This window comes from Priapulus caudatus, unplaced genomic scaffold (assembly GCF_000485595.1).
Source record: "Priapulus caudatus unplaced genomic scaffold, Priapulus_caudatus-5.0.1 Scaffold1675, whole genome shotgun sequence".
In the NCBI taxonomy this organism is placed as follows: Eukaryota; Metazoa; Priapulida; class Priapulimorpha; order Priapulimorphida; family Priapulidae; genus Priapulus; species Priapulus caudatus.
In genome coordinates this window covers 12448-18983 of record NW_014578736.1, presented here as the reverse complement: position 1 = coordinate 18983, position 6536 = coordinate 12448, and the positions used below count along the sequence as shown (strand labels likewise).

Below are 6536 nucleotides of genomic sequence, written 5' to 3'. Positions count from 1 at the left end.
AGCTAGCCTAAGTGACCACGTTTTAGTTTAATACTTTAATCTAAGGACCATTTAAGTTTAATACCGCAAGCTAAAGCTAGCATAAGTGACCACGTTTTAGTTTAATACTTCAATCTAAGAACCATTTAAGTTTAANCCTATCTGGGAAGAATATTCTGCACAGACACTGAAATGTACTCGTGATGTTTTTGTTTTTATAGGAAAAGCAAACCAAGGTGAACTAAAGAATAAGAGTTGTAGACCTTAAAGATTCACTTCGCGAATTGGGGTTACCCGTTTCAGGTATGCCATAATTATATTGTAACATAATTAACATCAACAATATGTGCTAGAAACCTAATTATTCGTATAGTTGCGGTTGAAATCGCACTCTTGTTGTTGTCGCACTTTCTTGTCATTTTGCCGGCTACCGTTATGACAAATTATGTGTTAACGAAACATTGAATATTTGTGATGTTCTTGTATTCGCGCGCATTTACTTTAGTATATGAAATTATCATTCACGAGTTGAACTGCCCACGTAAATTATAGTGATTGGTTCCGTCAACGAAAGTAAATTACCGTGAAGTATGAGATTTGTTTCGAATAGAGTAAATAATACATTATTAATTACAAAATTGAAAAAAAATTGCTTTAATCTTTGAAACGTTTTTACTACGTTTATATCAGAGCGTAATCCAAATCCTAGTGTGTGGATACATTTGATTGACATAGTAATTTCTCTTCTAGGGTTGAAGGAAGATTTGGTCACCAGATTACATGCTTACTATCGAGAAGAGGTGAGTTATGAGAACAGACCACTATTAAATCTTCCATAGGATCTTATACTTAAAAATTGAATTTTAGGAGCTGAAAAATAGTATTTTGACCGTTTTCAGCCAAGTGGCAATATTAAAGCTAGGTAACCATGTACTTCAGCTTTGCACCATGAGAGTTATGTCATATGTTGTCCAGCGTTTTAAAAAATATCGCGAATTTACTAAACGACACCACATTTGTGCCTGAAAAACAGTCGCGCAGTCGAATGGGGGCCATACATTGAAAGAATTCGTTTTAAATTACAAGTAACCATCCACCCATCTCCATGTCATGTCATTGCCACACACGTTAGCCAGCCTAACTAGGACAACCACAAAATACCGCATCAACTTTAGTACACGAGCTGCGGGGACTCCGATTGGTCGGCCGATGACGCGTCACATCCTTTAACCTAACAGGGTAATAAACCGGTAGTGATTTATAAGTGGTCACGTGTCTGTATAGAAACTTTTTTCCCGGAATCTGTCAAACGCAATAAAATACGTTCCGACAAACACCGCTTCACACGCGTGCAAAATGTTGGTTTAATTCGCTGTTCGGTTTTTGAGTTTTATTCAAATATGACCTCTCCTTTATACAAGTCGTCTGTGAAAACGGGAGGTTTGCTACACAGCATAGTGTGTATATAGTGTGTTAGCTCCAAGAAACGGTATTGTTAGGGTTAGAATACCCCTAGCAATGTAAATTGACGTTAGTCACACAGCCTGGTCGGGTTAATAGTGTGTATAATACATGGTTATGGGGCAAACGATGGCGCAAATACACTTTCCTACCGGACAATATGGCGGGACCCGACTCCGAACACCCTACAGCACCCGCTTGTACTGTCTGTCTTAGCGCATTTTATACAGCTGTTACCCCCCCCCCGCTAAGGTATACCAGCTGAAATAAATTTGTAACAGTGCACGGTAGTTGCCACAAATGTCCCGGGTTTGGGGTACACTACTGCCCAGCCAACATTTAAGCAACAACCCACACTGCTACGATTAATAAAAACATGACTCGCTCATACTGTAGTGGCCTTAGAGGTAGCCAACTACGGTATGACAGGCGTTATATAGTTAACGTGTGTTTAGTTGTGTGGATTCAGTGTTCGCTCCTTGCGAAGGCAGGACGGTGATGCCGCAGCGTATAACAGGTGGTACCAGTGGAACAGAACACAGTTAGATTTGGTTAACTGTACGGTTATAGTTTTATTGTTTCTTACTAGCTTACAAATGATTCCCTGCATTTGTATATGCAGGAGCCTATAACCACCAGACTAAGATAAGAATTAACGCGTCGCCGGCTTTGTCTTCCCCTCTCCCGTTCGTCCTTTCTTCGCGTAGACCTAGGTAGGCTCCACGGGTTCTCCCTCGTAGTCGCTCTTGGCTCTACCTACCTGAAATCCTGTTCTTCTCCTTCTTCCCCGTTTTATTCCCTGTACCCGTAGTTCTACCTACCTGAAAACCCGTGCTCCTATTCCCTCTGCTATCTCCCTCCCCGAGACCTAAAATGCTTTCTTCATCTTTCTCTTCTTCTTCTTCTTCTTCTTCTTCTTCTTTCTACCTGGCCTGAAAAATAACGCTCTCGTGATTGGTTCGGCGCGCCTTATATATACCTAGCTGGCCACGCCCCCTTACGTGCCGTTGTTTAGCACGCGTCGTCAAAGCACTACCCCCTCACGCAGATTCCGTGGCTGGTACGATTATTGCACCATCTGACGCAACTCGTTTCTAAGTAAATATTCCTCTCTTCGACAACTTATAGACTATTAGACTATTCATTCTAATCAAATCTCCTCGTATATTATGCTGATTAATAGTACATAAATGCGTTGATTATTATACTCTATATATATTTCGCGTTATCGCTTTCGAGTATACACTCCTTGTTTTCCCTAGACCCCTTCCGTATGATCCAAGATGGCTGCGCCCAGGTGTTGATCGTTTTCTATGTGCTGTCTATATTCTATCCTCTCTTTAGTCAATATATGGTTATTCTATCTATACTGCGAGTTTAATCTATCCATCCTGATCTAGGCTGCTGCTCATGTGAGTTACACACCCCAAAATCTCCACAATACGAAGAGCACAAACTACACAACTCCAGTCCAGGTAAATAAGTATACGAAGCATGACATAAGTGACCGCGTTTTAGTTTAATACTTCAATCTAAGGATAATTTAAGTTTAATACCGCAAGCTAAAGCTAGCATAAGTGACCACGTTTTAGTTTAATACTTCAATCTAAGACCATTTAAGTTTAATACCGCAAGACTAAGCTCGCATAAGTGACCACGTTTTAGTTATAATACTTCAATCTAAGAGCCATTTAAGTTTAATACCGCAAGCTAAAGCTAGGAAACATCGAATCATTAGAGAGTGTAACAAATTCTTTACCTCGATCACTTATAAATGTTGTGCGTGCCACCTAGCGACTGGACGAATACATTCTGCACAGACACCTGAAATGTATGGGGCGATGCTGTTTTTGTCATTACATGCTTATTATCGAGAACAGTGCGATTATGAGAAGGCAAGACCAACTATTAATCCTCTATAGAATCGCTATAGGCTTAAAGAATTGAATTTCAAGAGCTGAAAAAATAGTATTTCGTACCGATTTTCGGGCCAAGTGGCAATATAAAGCTTGAGGTAGCCATGTACTTCAGCTTGTGCACTACATGAGAGTTATGACATATGTTGTCCAGCATTTTTTTTAAAATAATACGCAATTTACTAACCGACACCACATTTGTGCCTGATAAAACAGTCGCCGCAGTCGAATGGGGCGCGTACATTGAAAGAATTCGTTTTAAACTACCTTGTTTTCCCTAGACCCCTTCCGTATGATCCAAGATGGCTGCGCCCAGGTGTTGATCGTTTTCTATGTGCTGTCTATATTTCATCCTCTCTTTAGTCAATATATGGTTATTCTATCTATACTCCGAGTTCAATCTATCCATTCTGATCTAGGCTGCTGCTCATGTGAGTTACACACCCCAGATATCTCCACAATACCAAGAGCAATACTACACAACTCCAGTCCAGGTAAATATAGTATACGGAAGCATGACATAAGACTCGCAGCTAGGGCCTGCATACCTCCCAAATCGCATTGGTTGATACAAATCACGTGCCTCAACTGCCTCAATGACGTCACAGTGTTGTCATATTTATGGCACATCCATAATCTATAAACCCAATAAGCCTCAATAGCCGAACGGGTACAGCGCAGGCGTCGCGGCTGAAAGGTTTTTGGATTGAATCCCATCCGTTTTTTTATTATTTTTCCTGTTTTCTGTATTTTTCTATCTTTATCCATTTAACAATTTTTTTCCCAAATAACGCAAATATTTACATGATTTATTTACAACAATTTAATAACAACAAATAATTTTTACAATTTAATTTATTTTTATTTTTTTAATTAAATTTTAATTAGGTTAGGGTTAGGGTTAGGGTTCGGGTTAGGGTTAGGGTTAGGGTCACAATGCACTATAAAACAGGAGTTTCAGTCACGTGATTTGTATCAACCAATGGGATTTGAGAGGTATGCAGGCCCTAGCTGCGAGTTGACATAAGTGACCACGTTTTAGTTTAATACTTCAATCTAAGGACCATTTAAGTGTAATACCGCAAGCTAAAGCTCGCATAAGTGACCACGTTTAATTTAATACTTTAATCTAAGGACCATTTAAGTGTAATACCGCAAGATAAAGCTCGCATAAGTGACAACGTTTTAGTTTAATACTTCTATCTAAGGACCATTTAAGTTTAATACCGCAAGCTAAATCTAGCATAAGTGACCACGTTTTAGTTTAATACTTCAATCTAAAGCCCATTTAAGTTTAATACCGCAAGCAAAAACTAGCACAATTAAGTGACCACGTTTTAGTTTAATACTTAAATCTGAGGACCATTTAAGTTTAATAGCGCAAGCTAAAGCTAGAAACATCGAATCATTTAGAGAGTTAACAAATTCTTTTCCTCGATCACTTGTAATTTTTTGTGGTCCACCAAACTGGAAGAATATTCTGCACAAACAATGAAATGTACTCGATGCTGTTTTGTCTTTAATAGGAAAAGCGAACCAATGATGAACTAAAGAAATTGAGTGTTGTAGACCTTAAAGATGAACTTCGCGAATTGGGGTTATCCGTTTCAGGTATGCCATAATTATATTGTAACATAATTAACATCAACAATATGTGTAGAATACCTAATTATTCGTATAGTTGCGGTTGAAATCGCACTCTTGTTGTTGTCACACTTTCTTGTCATTTTGCCGGCTACCTTTATGACAAATTATGTGGAGAGATGCCTTAGATTGAAGTATTAAACTAAAAACGTGGTCATATGTCAACTCGCAGCTAGGGCCTGCAACCCTCCCAAATCCCATTGGTTGATACAACTCACGTGACTGAAAACTCCTGTTTATATGTGCATTGTGACCCTAACACTAACCCTAACCTAAATTAAAAATTAATTAAAAAAAAAATTAATTGTAAAAATTAATTGTAAAAATTCTTTGTTTGTTATTAAATTGTTGTAAATAAAATCATGTAAATATTTGCGTTAATTGGGAAAAAATAGTTAAAATGGATAAGATAGAAAAATACAGAAAACAGAAAAATAATTAAAAAACGGATGGGATTCGATCCAAAAACGTTTCAGCCGTGACGCCCGCGCTGTACCCGTTCGTTGTTGAGGCTTATTGGTTTATAGAATGGATGTGCCATAAATATGACAACACTGTGACGTCATTGAGGCAGTTGAGGCACCAGTGATTTGTATCAAACCAATTAGATTTGGGAGGTATGCAGGCCCTAGCTGCGAGTCTTATGTCATGTACCGTATACTATATTTACCTTGACTGGAGTTGTGTAGGATTGCTTTTTGTATTGCGGAGATTTCGGGGGTGTGTAACTCACATGAGCAGTAGCCTAGATCAGGATGGATAGATTGAACTCGCAAGTATAAGATAGAATAACCATATATTGACTAAAGAGTGGGTAAAATATAGACAGCACATAGAAAACAGATCAAACACTCTGGACGCAGCCATCTTGAGTCATACGGAGGGGTCTAGGGAAAACAAGGTATTATTTAAACGAATTCTTTCAATGTATGGCCCCCATTTCGACTGCTCGACTGTTTTCATGCACAAATGTGGTGTCGTTAGTAAATTGCGATATGTTTTTCAATGCTTGACAACATATGTCCATAACTCCATGGTGCACAGCTGAAGTACATGGCTACCAACTTTAATATTGGCCACTTGCCGCAAACGGTCGAAATACTATTTTTCAGCTCCTGAAATTCAATTCTTAAGTATAGGATCCTATGGAGGAGTTAATAGTGGTCTGTTCTCACTAACTCACCTCTTCTCGATAGCAAGCATGTAATCTGCGTGACCAAATCTGCCTTCAACCCTAGAAGAGAAATTACTATGTCAATCAAATGTATCCACACACTAGGATTTTGGATTACGTTCTGATATAAACGTCAGTAAAACGTTTCAAAGATTGAACAATTTTTTTCAATTTTGTAATTAATAATGTAATTATTTACTCTTTATTCGAAACAAATCTCATTACTTCACGTATATTAATTTCGTTGACGAACCAATCACTATCATTTACGTGAGCAGTTCAACTCGTGAATGATAATTTCAATATACTAAAGTAAATGCGCGCGAATACAAGACTACACAAACCATTCAATTTTCGTGAGA

General features: G+C 38.4%; 1 protein-coding gene across 1 annotated transcript in view; it reads left to right on the top strand.

Moving 5' to 3' along the window:
• The first annotated feature begins 234 nt into the window (after positions 1–234).
• The window catches only part of LOC106817308 (spectrin alpha chain, non-erythrocytic 1-like), a 13496-nt gene continuing 7194 nt past the window's right edge, over positions 235–6536 (top strand). The window contains exons 1-2 of the mRNA XM_014821971.1: positions 235–282; positions 730–779. The gene's annotated coding sequence lies outside the window, so the exon portion shown is untranslated. The remainder of the gene's footprint in view (positions 283–729; positions 780–6536) is intronic.